Below are 15,258 nucleotides of genomic sequence, written 5' to 3' on the forward strand. Positions count from 1 at the left end.
AATTAGTGGATGCCAGGGGCTAAGAATAGGGAGAGTCGGGAATGATTGCTAACGTGTATGGAGTTTCTGTTTGAGATGATGCAAAAGTTCTACAACTAGATAATGATGATGGCTGCAAAATATTGTGTATGTTTTAAAAAAATACATTGTGAATGTTTTAAATGCCATTGTGTTGTACATTTTAAAATGATTAAAATGGTAAATTTTATGTTATGGGAATTTTACACACACACCCATTTTTAATCCTTTAATCTAGGGCTGCCTTACAACCTTCGTATCCCCACAATACCTGGAATTCAAAACTTCCCAGCTAACACATCTTGATGGGTTTACTGATTATCCATGGTTTTTGAAATGAAGGTTGCTTTATTTTATCATCATCACTTTTGTGATCAGGGAAACCATGGCCCTTTGGGAAACACAGAAGATCCTGGTCCATATAAGAGCAACTGGAGCCATAGGCAGTACTGACTCTGATGGTGAGAGGACAGGTGCTTGGTACCAATAAGGTGTTTGGTGTCAGGGGCTGAGGTAGACCAGAGAAGATGATTCTCAAGAAGCAGGTATACAAAAGGGCACATTTACATCCGGGTGGAGTTGAGAAGGCAAAGTTCAGAGCCAGAACAGCTCAAGGGATCTGAAGGGCAAATCAGGGTTGAAAACAGAAAACGACTTCAATGGGAGGAATTGAAAGAATCTCAAGCCATTTGAGAAGAAGAATGTTAAAAAAGTAACAGTAAAATTAAGTCAAACTGTTAGTGCTTTCCACATGCCAAAGGATGTTTCGGGGATATATATGTATAACCCACACATTTTTATTATTATCCCTATTTTATAGATAAAGAAACTAAGGCACAAGGAAGTTAAGTGACTTGCCAAGGTCACGCAGTTAGCAAGCGAAGGAACCTAGATGCCAAAGATAGACCTCTTCACCATATGAAGTATGATTTAATCTAAAGTTAAGACTCTGGCTCTGCTCAGAGCCAATTGCTGGCCTGATGAAATAAGGGGCCTATAGGAGGTTGAGGCTTAAAAATACAGATGAAGCTGACATCTTAGCACCCTGGACTCACAAACAAGAGAGTCAGCTATCAATACCAACTGGTAGAGGAAGGCAGAGATTAGTAGTTATATGTATGAAATTGGAAGCCCGGGCTTAGGTTTCAACTCTGCCACTTAGCACCCATGAAACCCTGGGCAAATGAATGACTCCGTCTCTCCCTGCCTCAGTTTCCTCATCTACAAAGTGAGGATATAGTGATACCTATCTCATGGAGTTGCTATGACAATTAAATGAGTTGACTTTTGAAAGAATTGAGTACCATACCTGGCATACAGTGAACGCTAAACAAAATGAACCCATTACAGAAAAACAGCTGAGACTTTATGTATCTAGAGGGAGAAGGTGAGGAAGCAGTGACCAAATTGGGGATTTTCCTATCCTTTTTTTTTTTTTTTTTTTTTTTTTGAGACAGAGTCTCACGCTGTCTGTACAAAAGAAACCAAATACTTATCTCAAAGTACAATTGGTGGCTGGTGTCACACTGAAACTTACACGTATGGCTGAAGTCCCTCACCTGTGGGAGATAACCAGCTCCTCCTCATCCACCGTCAGGGAGGAAAGGGCTGCAGGCCCGCCAGCCTTCAGCTGCCTATGTGGTAATATTTAATTAATCTACTCATTTGATCCTTACGTTTTCTCAGTGGCTCCCTTTCCCTGGTGCTCCCTGGAGTTTGAATACAGTAAAATTCAGCCCTAATTAAAACTGTTGAAACACCAGCAGTCTTCATTAATAAAACATCACAATAAGACTGGATTTCTTTTTTAACAGTCTTTTCTTTAAAAGTCAGAGAGGGTGGGCAGAGTGAGCCCAAGCAGACAAAAAGAAAGATAACAAACTCTTCTTTGGCTGAAGAGTTTGAGGATGGCATTTCTAATTCACTCTTCTGATCTGGAGCTGGGAGGTCAATCTTACGTAGGGGAAAGCACGCTAGTGTCTGTGTACAAAGATTTCCTGTCACAAACTTTCAGTGAGACTTTCACTAGCTAGATCTCCTCTGTGGGTCTTAGTTTTTACGTCTGCAAAATGGCGGCACCAGATCAGCTTTAATATCCTTCAATATCTAAAAACATCAAGTTGTCAAGTTCTTGAATTGGCCAAGTTGAGGAATTCTTGAAGCTGTGTCACCATCCTAAGAGGTTTAGTCATAGTCACAGGACTTTGGGCCAGGTAAGCTTCCATCTGGCCACAAGGCACCAGACCAGAGACCACAGTCCCAGTCCCAGGCAGCCCTGCAAGTCCAACAAAGAGGGCCTGTGAGGACTCCTGGTTCAGGAATTGCCTGTATTGGGTGGATGGGATCAGCCAACCCATGTTCCAACTGCATGACTTTGGACATACTGCCTGTCCTCTGAGTTCCTTCTTCACAGGGTGTTCATAAGGATGTAATTTATGTCAATTACACAGCACAGCACCTGACACGTATTAGCCCCTCTACCTTCTATTTCTGGGTAGCTGTGGTTGCTGTTAACGGTAGTATATGAAGAAATGGGGCAGAGAAAACAGAAGAGACACAGAGATGACAACACTGAGGACCAGTTGTCTCTGGGTGAAGCTACTCCTTCCCAGCTTAGGCCCCAGAATGGGGCTCTACCCACTTCTCCAGCCAGACATGTGACCCAAGCCAATCAAAGACCACTCTCTCAGCCATTGTGATTGGTCCAGAGGTGGGAACATGACCAAAGTCAGCCTGCCCCTGCTGCTGGGGTTGTACCCTGCAGATGCCAAAATTGCACCTTCTCTGGGATCTGTGAAAAATCAAGTCACATCAACCCTTCTGTGTTTTTGTGAGGTCTCCTGGAAATGTGCTGCAAGGTCGTGAGAAAAGTTCACACTGCCAAGCAAGTGGCTTTCCACCATATTGCTGTCACCAGCCCATAACTTCCTCTTTTCCCCTCTTGTCATTCCCCTCTTCCCCAGGAAATCCACAACCCTGGAAATCCACCCAGGTGCTTCCAAGAATATCCCTCAGCCCCAACATTGACCAAAGTGTTTTCCCAACAAAAACAGCTTTCTTTCTGGAAGAGCAGCTCTAATTGAACCAGATACGCTCTGTCTCACTTCGTAAGTTAAGTGCAAGGCAAGCCCTCCATCAGCTGAAATCATTACCATCACTGGCGTTCCTGGGCAGGAGGGTTCGTAAGATCAATATATCTATTGCCAGTCCCCCTCATTTTGCTGAGACTTTGCTCCCACCCCTGTAATCAACATCCCAGGCAGCGGGAAGAAAAGCTTTTCCGCCCTGGCCCCTGCAGCCAGAGGGATTGTGGTACCCAGCCATCTCGTTGGACTTAGGGTATGCAGGTCTTTGCTGCCACCAAAGGTTAAACACTCTGGGTGAGAACTGGAATTAATGACATAGCAACGTGCTATACCCACCATGGATTCCTCCTGCTAGTTAATAGAGTGGCCCATTTGAACTGTTTACCCCTTCATTGATGGTGATGGACCTGCCTCTCCCCCTGCCAGTCCTTCCCTTTCTAGGAAAAGACAAGTTCGGCTTATTGGATTCTAATACATCATCCTGGCAGCAGGCGTCAATAGAAAGAGACAGATGTGAGAACAGAGCAGGAAGCTCCAAACCCCCCACCCCTTCCTCCTCTTCTCAGCAAATCTACTCAGCCCCTCACCCTCTTCCAGGGAAGCTGAGAGTTCATTATGAACAGTAGCCAAGAATCAATAAATGCATGGCTGAGATTTCAGTCACCTACTGTGGCTGTCCTCGCCACCAACAAAGTATTGCACGGCCCCAGACTGGGCAGCAGAGGCTTGAGGGTCAGAGACGAGTGGCAGGGAGCTCAAAGGAGCTCTTCAGCCAGAATGATCTTTTTATAAAGCAAATTTTATCATGTCAAACATCTCCACCTCACTTAAAATTCTTCCGTGGCTCCCCACTGCTTCTAGAAAGAAGGCCAAAACATTTACCATGGCTTGAAAGATTCTGTGGGGTCTGGCCCCTGCTGACCTCTCTGATTTCGTATCCAAACATGCCCCCCCCCCTCATTCTCAACTACTCTGGCCACACTCATCATCTTTCTTTCAGTTACTTAATGGGCCTCCAGAGCTCAGATTTAGCTTTAGCTTGCAATACCACCTCTTCAATCTGCAACAAATCCTGCTATAATCTAATTTTATAGCCTCTCATAATTGTCCTTCATCACGTTTTTCCTAGCTTGCTGGTTTATATTTGTATACACGTGTACGTGTATAAAGTGATTAGAACGGTGCTATCTTTGCCCACTGTTATGCAACTGTGTGTTTTGATCTCCAAGTGTCTCCAGTTTCTAGCGCAACACCTGACACAGAACAGAAAACCGGTAGACATTTGCAGAATGAATGTGTGAATGAGCAAGTTATCAAGTAGGACATATTCCAAAAACTAGAAACTGTTTCTAACTAGGGGGTTAAAGCAGGGAACATGTGGAGCAGGAGGGGAGAAGAGACAAGAAAGTTATATGAAATAGATCCCAGAAAAACCATTACTCAGCACCTTCTGTATGCCAGGAACTGTTCTAGGTAGTGGGGATACAGCAATGAGTAAAACAGACAACATGTTTTGCTTTTATAGAGCTTACATTGAGGCCATTCCTCTCTGGTGTGGCAGGACACTCATAGAGCAGTATTCTACTTAGAATATCTCCATTTGTAGTGTTATTCTAAGCCATGGCAAAAATAACCAGGAGTAAGGTGCCTCCCATGGGCAATCTCCAAGCTGGGCCTTCACCCATGAGAAAGCCAAAGTAAACACTTCAACACTCCCCGAAAATAAATCCACTCCACATCTTACTGGTAAGAACTGGATGGTTTCCTCCAGATTGAGAAGAAGAATAGGGAAGAAGGATTAAATTCCATACCATATAATTTTGAAACGCCTTTGATTTCCTCCATTAAAAACCTCTACTCTTTTCATAAAGTTCTTCACCCCTACCAGCCACTTCATCCCGCTCCTCTCTCTCCTCTATTGCCTCTAAAATTTCTCTCTCCTAAATAATTCAGCATTTATCTTTCACTTGAAAATGTGCCTGTCAGTGACCATTTCTCAAACATTCCCCTTCAGGGCCTTGGTTTATGCTGTCACATCAACACTGATCTGATTTGGGGGAACCTCTTATGAAGGGTTTGGATTTACCAGTGGGCCTGGCCCTCTGGGTGGGAGTTGCTGTTGTGTGGGAACTTATTCCTCTTGCTAAGGATTTGGGGCTTTGTCCAAAAAGTCGTGTGAAATACACAATGTGCTCAGCAGATTCTACCCTACTATACCTGAAATTTTACCTCAGCTGTCAGGAAGAATCCAAATGCAGCTGGAAGTGTCCTCTGGTCCAGCTGCGCAGAAGACCATGCGGGTTGCATGGAAAGGGAGCAGCTGTAGCTTCAAAGAACCGGCAGACAGCTTTAACCATGTTAGACACACACACCCCTACAGGTGTCTTCCTGCAAGATATAGAGCTGAGGTCACTTAGGGATGAGCGCATCTCTAAGCTAAAACCAAATTTCTGCTTCCTATAGGAGGAGGATATGGTTGTGTCCTTGAGAAAAGTCTATAAAGTACAACTGCCCTTAAAATTCTTTCTCTCTGATCTTCTCTCACAACTGATACCTGGAGCCAGGGTTCAGCCTGCCAGTGACACGCTTCACATTAAAGTGTGGAGTTGTGCAGTGCAATAACCCTGCCTCTTATATCTTGGATCCAACCTCCTGTGGCAAGGACCAGGGGGCCCAGTGAGTTATTTATTAATAATTATAATCCAAAACATAATAATCAAAGCTACCATTTATTGAGAACTTACCAAGGCAATCACTTCACATACATGATCTCAGTTAAACCCCCACAATAATCAGATGAGATGGAAAATAGTATCACAATTTGACAGATGAGAAAACCACAGCTTAGATCTGCTTTCAAATTCTAGATTCCTATTTAAAAGCTGTGTGATGTCGAGCAATTACTTACTTAACCTTCCTGCTGCAGTAGCTTTTATTGAATCGAGATGCATGCAAAGTCTTCCTTGGAAATACATACTCCATCCTTATTCCCATGCCTCCTAACCAACCTCAAGGTGACTCTTAGACCATTCTCTGGAAAGGAGTGGCAGCTGTGTCATCCACTATGGAACTTATGAAGTTGGGCAACTATGCAGGGTCCTGCAGAAACCTCTCTGCTCCTGGCTGGCTGCAGGGAATTCACTTCTGCTTTAGTTAAAAACTTCCATGGCTCCCTAAGTGAACATCTTAAAAGGCAAATCTGACTCCATCTCTTGTCCAATTCAAAACCACCATTGGCTTTCTTTCAATTCTAGAACTCACTGGTAGGTAGCCAGCAATAAAAATGAAAAACAGCAAACATTTTCAGAGGGAAAAGATAAGGGCAGAGAGAATTTACATTAGCTTATGGGAGTTAGTAAGAACTCTTGGTAGCAAGGAGTGAAAAAGAAATTGAATTCAATGAGCATCATCCCAAAAGTACAATTTAGTGGGTCACTTAAGGAGACTGCAGAAAGCATGAGGTAGATTTGGCTTCAGGAGCTACTAGAACCAGGAGCTCAAATGCTGCCAGGCCTAACTCTCATTTCTGTTTCCCACTGAGAGCTTCTGTCATCTCTCCCTTTCTTGTGGGCCCTCACACAGTGGAAGCATAGCTGTGGCAGCTCTTTCTGTAACACTTTCACTGCAGCTGGTGACCAAGAGAGGAAAGTGAGCTCTACTACATTAGACTAAGTTGAAGAATTTGAAGAAAAGAATTTGGCTGGACCCTCCCCCCACCCCACACACACACACACAAAAGCCACCTATAGTAATCAGGAAGAATTTAGGCCCCACGGATATAACACAATCCCATTGTAACAGTGGCTTAAAACTAGTAAGCTATTTTTCTCCCACTTAATAGTTCAGAGGTAAGCAGGCCAGGTTTGGTGAGGTGACTCTATTTTGTCCTAGACCCAGGCTCCTTCCATCTTTTTGCTCTGCCATGCCTGCATATTGGTCTCACCTGCTTGGCCTAAGAATACTCACTAACACATCTGCCATCCAGCCAATAGGAAGAGGAAAGGTGAGTGAACAAAGCAATACTTCTCTGAAAAGTCATATAAAGTATATCAATTTGAATAATTCTACTCACATCCCCTTGGCCAGCCTGTCATCCCATGGCCATACATAGTTGCAGGGGAAGCTGGGCAATGCAGTCTTAATGTAAATGTGTCATTCGTTGACACACTAAAGACTAGGGGCTCTACTTATACAGTAGAAATGGGGGAGGTTGTACATCCAGAATTAATGGCATCTCTGCCACAGCCACCTAAGAATGAGAAGGCTCTAGAAACAAAACACAGAATACTGCCTAGAACACAGAACATGGAACATGTGCTATCTCTCCATCACTCTTCTCTGCCATTATTGGGAGTCTGCTTCATTATTCTTTTTCTTTTCAGCTTTCTGTGTCCCTTCATGCCCAGGGCAGGTAGACTATGACCACCTCATCATTTCTAGGATTATAAGATACAGGGAAGTAAAACAAGACCAGCTGGGCCTTCAACAAAAGGAACTTGGAATGAGCATTCTCTGATAAGTTGAGTTATGATTTAACCCTGATCAAGAAAGGGGCAAATAAGAACATAATAAGGCCAAGGCATTAGCTTGCACAAAATAAATGTAGGGTTATCTTAATAAGAAGAATATTAAATTCTCATGCAGATGAGAAAGATATGTATGTGGCAGGGGTATGTTTGGGAAGTAAATTAATTCATAGGGTGATGTGATGACATCAGTTTCATTTTAAATACTCTGGAGAACAACCAGCTGCAGACGCGCATAGTAGAAGGAGATGCCCCAATCTATCCACAGGAGAAAAGAGGTCCCCATGGCCCAGCCAGCTGGCCCCAAGTTGGAGCTGCTCTCAACAGGCATCAGTAACTAAGGGGCAAAAGAGGAGCTCCTGACTGTCTGTTACCTGAGACTGCTAAATCTGCCAGATCCCAGAAACGATTGGTATGTATACAGACTTCATTATTCCAGGGTACTGGGAGGTGGATTTGAAAGCAGATGGGAAAGAGAGAGAGTGAGCGTTCTCTTGGAGTGGGGGTGGGGGGCAAATGGAGAGGATGTGGGAAGGGTGAGGGAGAAGGAAGAGCATTAGCCAGGGAGGAAACACCTGCACAAGACCCACTTCAATATCCAGGCCACACACACACTGAATGCTGCCCCTGGTCAAGGTGATCAGACTAAGGCCCAGCTGTCCCCCGTTGCCATTTAAACTGAATTTTTGAGGGAAAAACTGCTCAAACTTCCTTCAGAGGCCAGTATGTGTATATTTGGAAAGAGCAGGCAAGTTTCCAGAATAGAGAGGGAAATACCCCCCCCCACCACCACCACCACCAAGCCTCTGAACATCTCCATCGTGAACTGAGAGATGGCAGGAGGGTCCAACATGGGGGCCTGTTGAGAAGATAAAGGATCATCTGCAGACCACAAGCCAGATGCCTGCATGGTTAGGACTTTAGCCAGAGAACCACTGTATTTCTTTCCCGGTTGCCACAACAGAGCAAACTAGGTGGCTTAAACAACAGTAATTTATTTTCTCACAATTCTGGAAGCCAGAAGTCCAAGATCAGGTGTTGGTTTCTTCTGAAGCCCCTCTGCTTGCCTTGCTGGTGACCACCTTCTCTCCGTCTTCACGTGATATTCCCTGGGTGTCTGTGTCCTCATGTCCTCTTCTTATAAGGACACCGGGCCTACTGGAGGACAACCCACCCAGATGACCTAATCACTGCCCATTTCTCAAGACATGCTGAGGTGAAGACTAAGAGGAAACTCAACATCTGAGTTTTGGAAACACATAATTCAGCCTGTAACAGTCAGAATAAGAAGCCAAAAAGGGAGCTAAACAAGTGATTTCAAACGTCAAATAGGAGGCACAAGAAGAGATTTAACTCTACTCTTTCTCAACTTCAAAGATAAATCCTAGGGGAAAAGACTTTGGGTCAGTCCAGTTGGGGGTAGATGTCCATTCCTGTCCTGTGCCCAAGAATGTGGGCTTAATCACACACACACAAATGCTACGACTCTGCCAGGGATGGTGGCAGCAGCTCCCTGACTGCGGGCTGAGCAGATGCTTCATCTCACCTATGGGAATAAACCACACTCCTCAGTAGGACATGAGGAATCCTTCACAACCCATCCTCTCCATTCCCACCTCTCATCCACCTCCCCTGACACCCCTGCACAAACTCTACCCTTCATCCACGCCAACTTCACCTCACCACACTATTTCAGGCCTCCAGGGCTCTGGGCAGCAATTGGAGTTCAGAGAGGTGGCTGACTTGCCACTCGAAATCACAGAGGTTAATAAAAAGCACGAGGTGGGAGGCGAGTGTCTCTCCCAGGCACAGATGGGCCACTCTCCCTCGCTCTCATTCAGAGGAGAGCATGAAGCAGACTCTGAGGGCTTGCCTTCTTTGCCATTACAATTTGTTTTGGTTTTTCCCTCAGCCTAGAAAGGCTTTCCTCTCTACCCACTCTGTCTGCCTGAAAAGTCCCCACTTCAATTTACATTTCAAAGCCCGACTGGAGAATTTCCTTTGGAAAATTTTTTCTGAGCTCACATAGAGTCTGTCTTCCTCCTTTGTTACTCTCTTGCCTTGTTATGTACTCCTAAGAACACTCTGTCACAATTTTTGTTAGATTGTCTTTCTCTTGAAGTCCACTGCGTGTTCCAGGGGAGCAGAGCAAACTTACCCTACCTGCTCCAAAATCAACACAGGCCTTGTGTGGTCTGCAGTAATTTTGTGATACTCAGGAATGAATAAGCAAATATTATTATCAACTGGGTACAGTACGTTATATAGTTTATGTATAAAACACAATTCCTGCCCTTTACGAAAATTTGAGTGACTGAGAAAGCCATAAATGTGAATAATGATCATGGGTATAAATATATAAACCAAGGGCTAAGGAAGTGCAGACAGTTGCCATTTAAACTGGGAGAACTGCAGAAGGCTGCTGGGTAGAGGTTACTTTGAGTGTAGTTACAAACGCTGAGTAGGAGTCTGCCAGGGAATGACAGCATGGAGCAGGAGTTGGAAAGAGGAGATCAAATTGAGGAAAGAGTATGAATAAGACATGGAAGATGGCCAGGCATGGTGGCTTGTGTCTGTAATTCTGGCACTCTGGGAGGCTGAGGCAGGAGGATCTCTTGAGCTCAGGAGTTCAAGACTAGCCTAAGGAAGAGTGAGACCCCATCTCTATTTTAAAAAAAAATAGCTGTGCATTGTGGTGGGCACCTGTAGTCCCAAACTACTCAAGAGGCTAAGACAAGAGAATTGCCTGAACCCAAGAATTTGAGGTTTCTTTGAGCTTTGACACCACAGCACTCTACCCAGAATGACAGAGTGAGACTGTGTCTCAAAAAAAAACCAAACAAACAAATAAAAGAAGACATGGAGAAGAGACCATGCCAGGCTTGCAGATGCAACGTGGAGTGTTTATAGGGACACCCGGTCTCAAGGATACCAGATGGGGCAGCATCATTCAGTGTTCTGAGAAAAGTAGTCATCCACCATACCTGGAACAAGCCAGGGAAAAAACATTGCGTTACTCTTGTTCCTAATGAGACCACCAACTCTTCAAGTCAACTGCAAGCCACATGGCATCTCCCGCTCCCTCCACAGACTCTCTTAGAAAAGAGAGAACAATGCTTGGGTTGTGACTAGTCTTAGAGCCAAAGAAGGCAAGCCCTCAGAGTCTGCTTCATGCTCTACCCTGAATGAGAGAGAGGGAAAGTGGCCCATCTGTGCCTGGGATGACACACTCGCCTCCCACCTCGTGCTTTTTATTAACCTCTGTGGTTTCGAGTGGCAAGTCAGTCACCTCTCTGAACTCCAATTGCTTAACTGAGAAAAGGTGATGATGCCTCTACAGGACTCTTGAGAGGATTAAAGCTAACTCAGGTCAAATGTCTAACACATGACTGATGTTTAACACAGTCAACAGTGGCCATTACAATTTGTCTTGGTTTTTTAAATAAAAACATGCTTTTCTTACTTCCTCTGTCTTAGAACTGTAACTTCCTGGAGAAGACTCATGGTCCACACTGTCCAGCATATAGCTATGCTTAATAAACATGTGTTTCATTAATGATGTCTAGAATCCTAGAATTTTCAGACCAGGAGATATTTTAAAAATCATTTAGTCCAAGCCCCCAATCTACACACAGATGAAACAGGCTCAGAGGAGATAAAACCAGTAGTTCAGAGCCTGCATGTTCATGTTGACTCCAGCATGTGTAATTGTACCTGTTGGTTAGCTTTGCTTACCCAGTTTCCTTACTGATACAATATGGGTAGGCTTAGTAGCTATTTTATTGGATTGTCAGAAAGATTAAATGAGTAAATACACAGGAAGCATTAAAACTAGTATCTGGCACATAATAACCATCAATAAATGTAAGTGACTCTATTACTCTGATGGCAACGGGCCCAAGGCCACATAACCTGTTAGAAGTTGGCATCCCACTGTCTCTGATGGAATCAGCAGCTCCTTATCTTAGTTTCTAGGATGCAGAATTCACATACAGCTGACAGGTGCAGGCTGACCACAATCCCTGGAGAGAACTTCCCAGCCAATCTGATCATCTGCCACACCAAGGTCTTGGCCAGCTCGGAGTCTCACCCCTCTTAGCACTTTCTCCTCTTACAACATTCTAAACACGCTGAACTACTTCCTCTTCTACTATTTAGATCAGTAGTTCTCACCCAGGGTAGGTTGGCCTCCAGGGGACATTTGGCAATATCTGGAGACATGTTCAATTGTCTAAATTGAGGTGGAGGAGAATGCTATTGACAGCTAGTAGGTAAAGAACACAGATGTTGCTGAACACCCTACAATGCACAAGACATCTGCCACGACAAAGAATTATTCAGTCCAGGCTGTCACCATGCTGGAAGACCCCAGTGTAGATGTATATGCATTCAGGTACAAGTGTGTATCTGTTTTACATCTGTCTACAGATGCATGATTAGCAGGCTGTAGAGAAAAAGTAGCTTTGGCACTAGAGAGACCAAGGTTCAAATTCCAGTACCGCCACTTACTAGCTGTGTGAGCACGGACATGATACTTCTTTGAGCCTCAGTTTCCTTGTCTGTCATCTAGAGATAATTATGCTATAGTGAATGTTTGTTGATGATATACAGAGAGCAACTGGTAGGTACTAAAGACATAATGGGCAGATAGTAGGTGGTAATCATTATTATTTACCCCCTCCTTTTTACAGGATATGTAAAATGTGGATACTTGACATTGTTGGTGGGGAATGAGCCAGAAGGTGGCTGACAGGAGACAGATTAATGGATATTGATGGATTGGATAGAGCCAAAGAAGGGACCGAGGCAAGAGATGGAAGCTGGCCAACATGAGTAGGAAACAATGGAGGCAGAGATGGTAGAGAAGCATCCATATAGGTTTAGGAAATATCATTCACTTGTTTTAAAATGTTATAGGCCAGGCTTTATGGTAGACATCATTCCTTAATTCATTCAGTAAAAATATAGTGAGCACCACCTACACATGTTAGTCATTTATTCATATCTTTACTTAGTCTGCAGTTATTCAACATGCACCTGCTCTGAGCCAGAGAGTTTGTTGCCATTTAACATGCATCACTCCCTCCCCTCCTTATTCATTCACTCACTTATTAATTCATTATTTACTTCATTCATTCAACAGCTGTTTGATGCCATAGCAGAAATTAGGTTAACTTCTGAAGAAACATTAAAAGCTCTAGAAGGGGAAGCAGAGACGGGTCATGCATGGATCTTCATCTAGGATGGGGACCTAGAGGAGAAGCAAATATTTTGGATCTTATGGGATTATGATCAACACTTTCTGGAGAGAAGATGTAAATTGAATGACTGGTTTGAACTAGAATGGACAGGATTATGATCAACACTTTCTGGAGAGAAGATGTAAATTGAATGACTGGTTTGAACTAGAATGGACAGGTGATTGTCCAGGATTTGGTTGCAGAGAACATAAGCCATTACAGCTAGTTAAGGCGCAGATCTCTGTGTTTTATGTATTTCTTTGTGCATTGAGGAGTTTAAAATCATTGAGAATACTGAAGAAACAGCTTCAAGACTGAGCTTCTAGGACTAACTCGCAAAGCAACACAGTGGAACTGAGCCCCGAAAGAAACTGCTCCCACTATAACAAGGAAGCTGCCTGCCAAACTAGGAATCTGCAGGCTATGGGGCCAAGTCACCAGGCTATGGGTTACACCAGCAAAAAGGTTACCTCCCTCCTTACTTAACTCAGTGCTGAATTGCAATTCCACGTGCATCTGTTAGTTTGAAACCCTCTTTGGGAGATGCAGTTTATATAGTTCCAGGGAAAACTGCATTTTGGAAGAGAGCAGGAATGAAAGTGGATTGAGCCAATCCATAGCTTTCCCTGGGAGAAGTTAAGTTGTATATGTGCGACAAACTGGATTCTGTAACGAAATCTAATTCTATAAATTGCCATCACAGTTCGCGGTGCTACAGCTGGTGTACTTTCCCTTTAAAAGTTTGGCTGAGTATGCTAATGACCCCTTTATCCAGGAGCCCAGCTAAATTGTACTGCCCATGGCCAAGGACCAGGAACTTTTTTTTTTTTAACTTCTTTAGCAATCCCTCTAGTCGACCTGGTTTGGGATTTCTGAGAAAACCTAACTCATACCAAATGACTTGGTTAACCCTCCCAGGAATGTATGTAATTTTGACAGAAGAAAAATTTCCTGTAACCCCAGAAAAGTGGAAGATCTAACATCAGAAGTACACTATTCTTTAAATGAGGAGGGTTTTCTAGTTTCTTTGAACTACACCAGGTGGGCACGATTCATTTCACTTAAGTGTGTCAGATCTTCCCATAAGAGGTTTTAGGCACTCTCCCCTATATTTAAGTAAGGAGTATCAATACTGTCAGTAACTAACTGGCTATCTGCAGGGGCAGAAATTAGACCCACCTCAGATTAAAAAAAAAAAATAAGAGTTCCTGGAATCTATTAATGTTAACCACTAACAAAGTCAACTCACAGGGGACCAAACACCATAATTGTCATTTCAGGATGATGAGGGCCAGGATAAAAGTTGGCTACAAAATGATACAGGAGCATCAATATGGATCCCTACTCAGCCTGCATCAGAAAGTCTTCTTGAGAAAAGTGATGCCTTGGTCAGGATCTGAAGGACAAGTCAGCCAGCATTGAGGCTGTAGAGAAGAAGGCTGAGAGAACCCAGCACGTCTGGAGGACTGAAATGTGATCAGTGTGGCTGGAGCACAGGAAACAGGGTTACTGGCTCAGAAAATGGAAGTTCCCTGCATAGGGGAGACTATTCCTTTCAAGAAGGCAACATCAGCAGATACCTTGGAAGGGCAGAGAGACCTGACATAAGCTGTCCCAGGGACGAAGCGGCAACTACAGTGGCCAGAGCAGCTTCTGTGTCCTGTTAACTGGCTGTGTTCAAGCTGAACAAATGGGAGGAAATGGCTAATTTGATAGGGCTGGAATGAAATGGCTCTCTCAGGTTCATTCTAGAGGAGAATCTGAGAAGCACACACTTTCAATGTGCCTGTGAGAAGAGCCCACACAGAATTCTGATTATTGCAGAATTCTGCATTAGAGGCACACAGAACAGGCGGAACACAGTCAATCGTCCATCAACACTGCACGGTTCTTTTTAATCTCCATTTTCATTCCTACTTCCAATCCAGGCAAAAAAGGGACACCCAGGAGACGTGGGGGCAGGGATGCTTGTGCATATGTGTTCACAGAACTACACACAGGCTCAGCATGAACACCTCCTATGACCCACTCCCGAACTCCATCCTGAGCTCAGCCCTCCTGGCTTCTGACCTCCAGGCAGGCTCTCCTGTTTCCATCTCACCTGACCTTCCAGGCTTATCTGCATCTCCTAGGTACACCTTGACTGCCCCTCAGTCATGACTTGAATTTTCCTTCCAATGAGGCCGCCTTGAAAGCTGCTTTAATACACACCCTTCTCAGTTTGACCTGCAGAGAGTTTTGTGATGAAAAATTGTACATCTCTTGGGTGGCACCTGTGGCTCAAAGGGGTAGGGAGCCGGCCCCATATGCCAGAGGTGGCAGGTTCAAATCCAGCCTCGGCCAAAAACTGCAAAAGAAAAAAGAAAAAGAAAGAAAGAAAAAGAAAAG

The 15,258-nt window shown here is 44.1% G+C and overlaps 1 pseudogene; it reads left to right on the forward strand.

Annotated features, from left to right (window-relative positions):
* The first annotated feature begins 9,208 nt into the window (after positions 1–9,208).
* Positions 9,209–15,258, forward strand: part of LOC128562029 (glyceraldehyde-3-phosphate dehydrogenase-like) — an 84,527-nt pseudogene continuing 78,477 nt past the window's right edge.

Source organism: Nycticebus coucang, chromosome 12 (assembly GCF_027406575.1).
Source record: "Nycticebus coucang isolate mNycCou1 chromosome 12, mNycCou1.pri, whole genome shotgun sequence".
In the NCBI taxonomy this organism is placed as follows: Eukaryota; Metazoa; Chordata; class Mammalia; order Primates; family Lorisidae; genus Nycticebus; species Nycticebus coucang.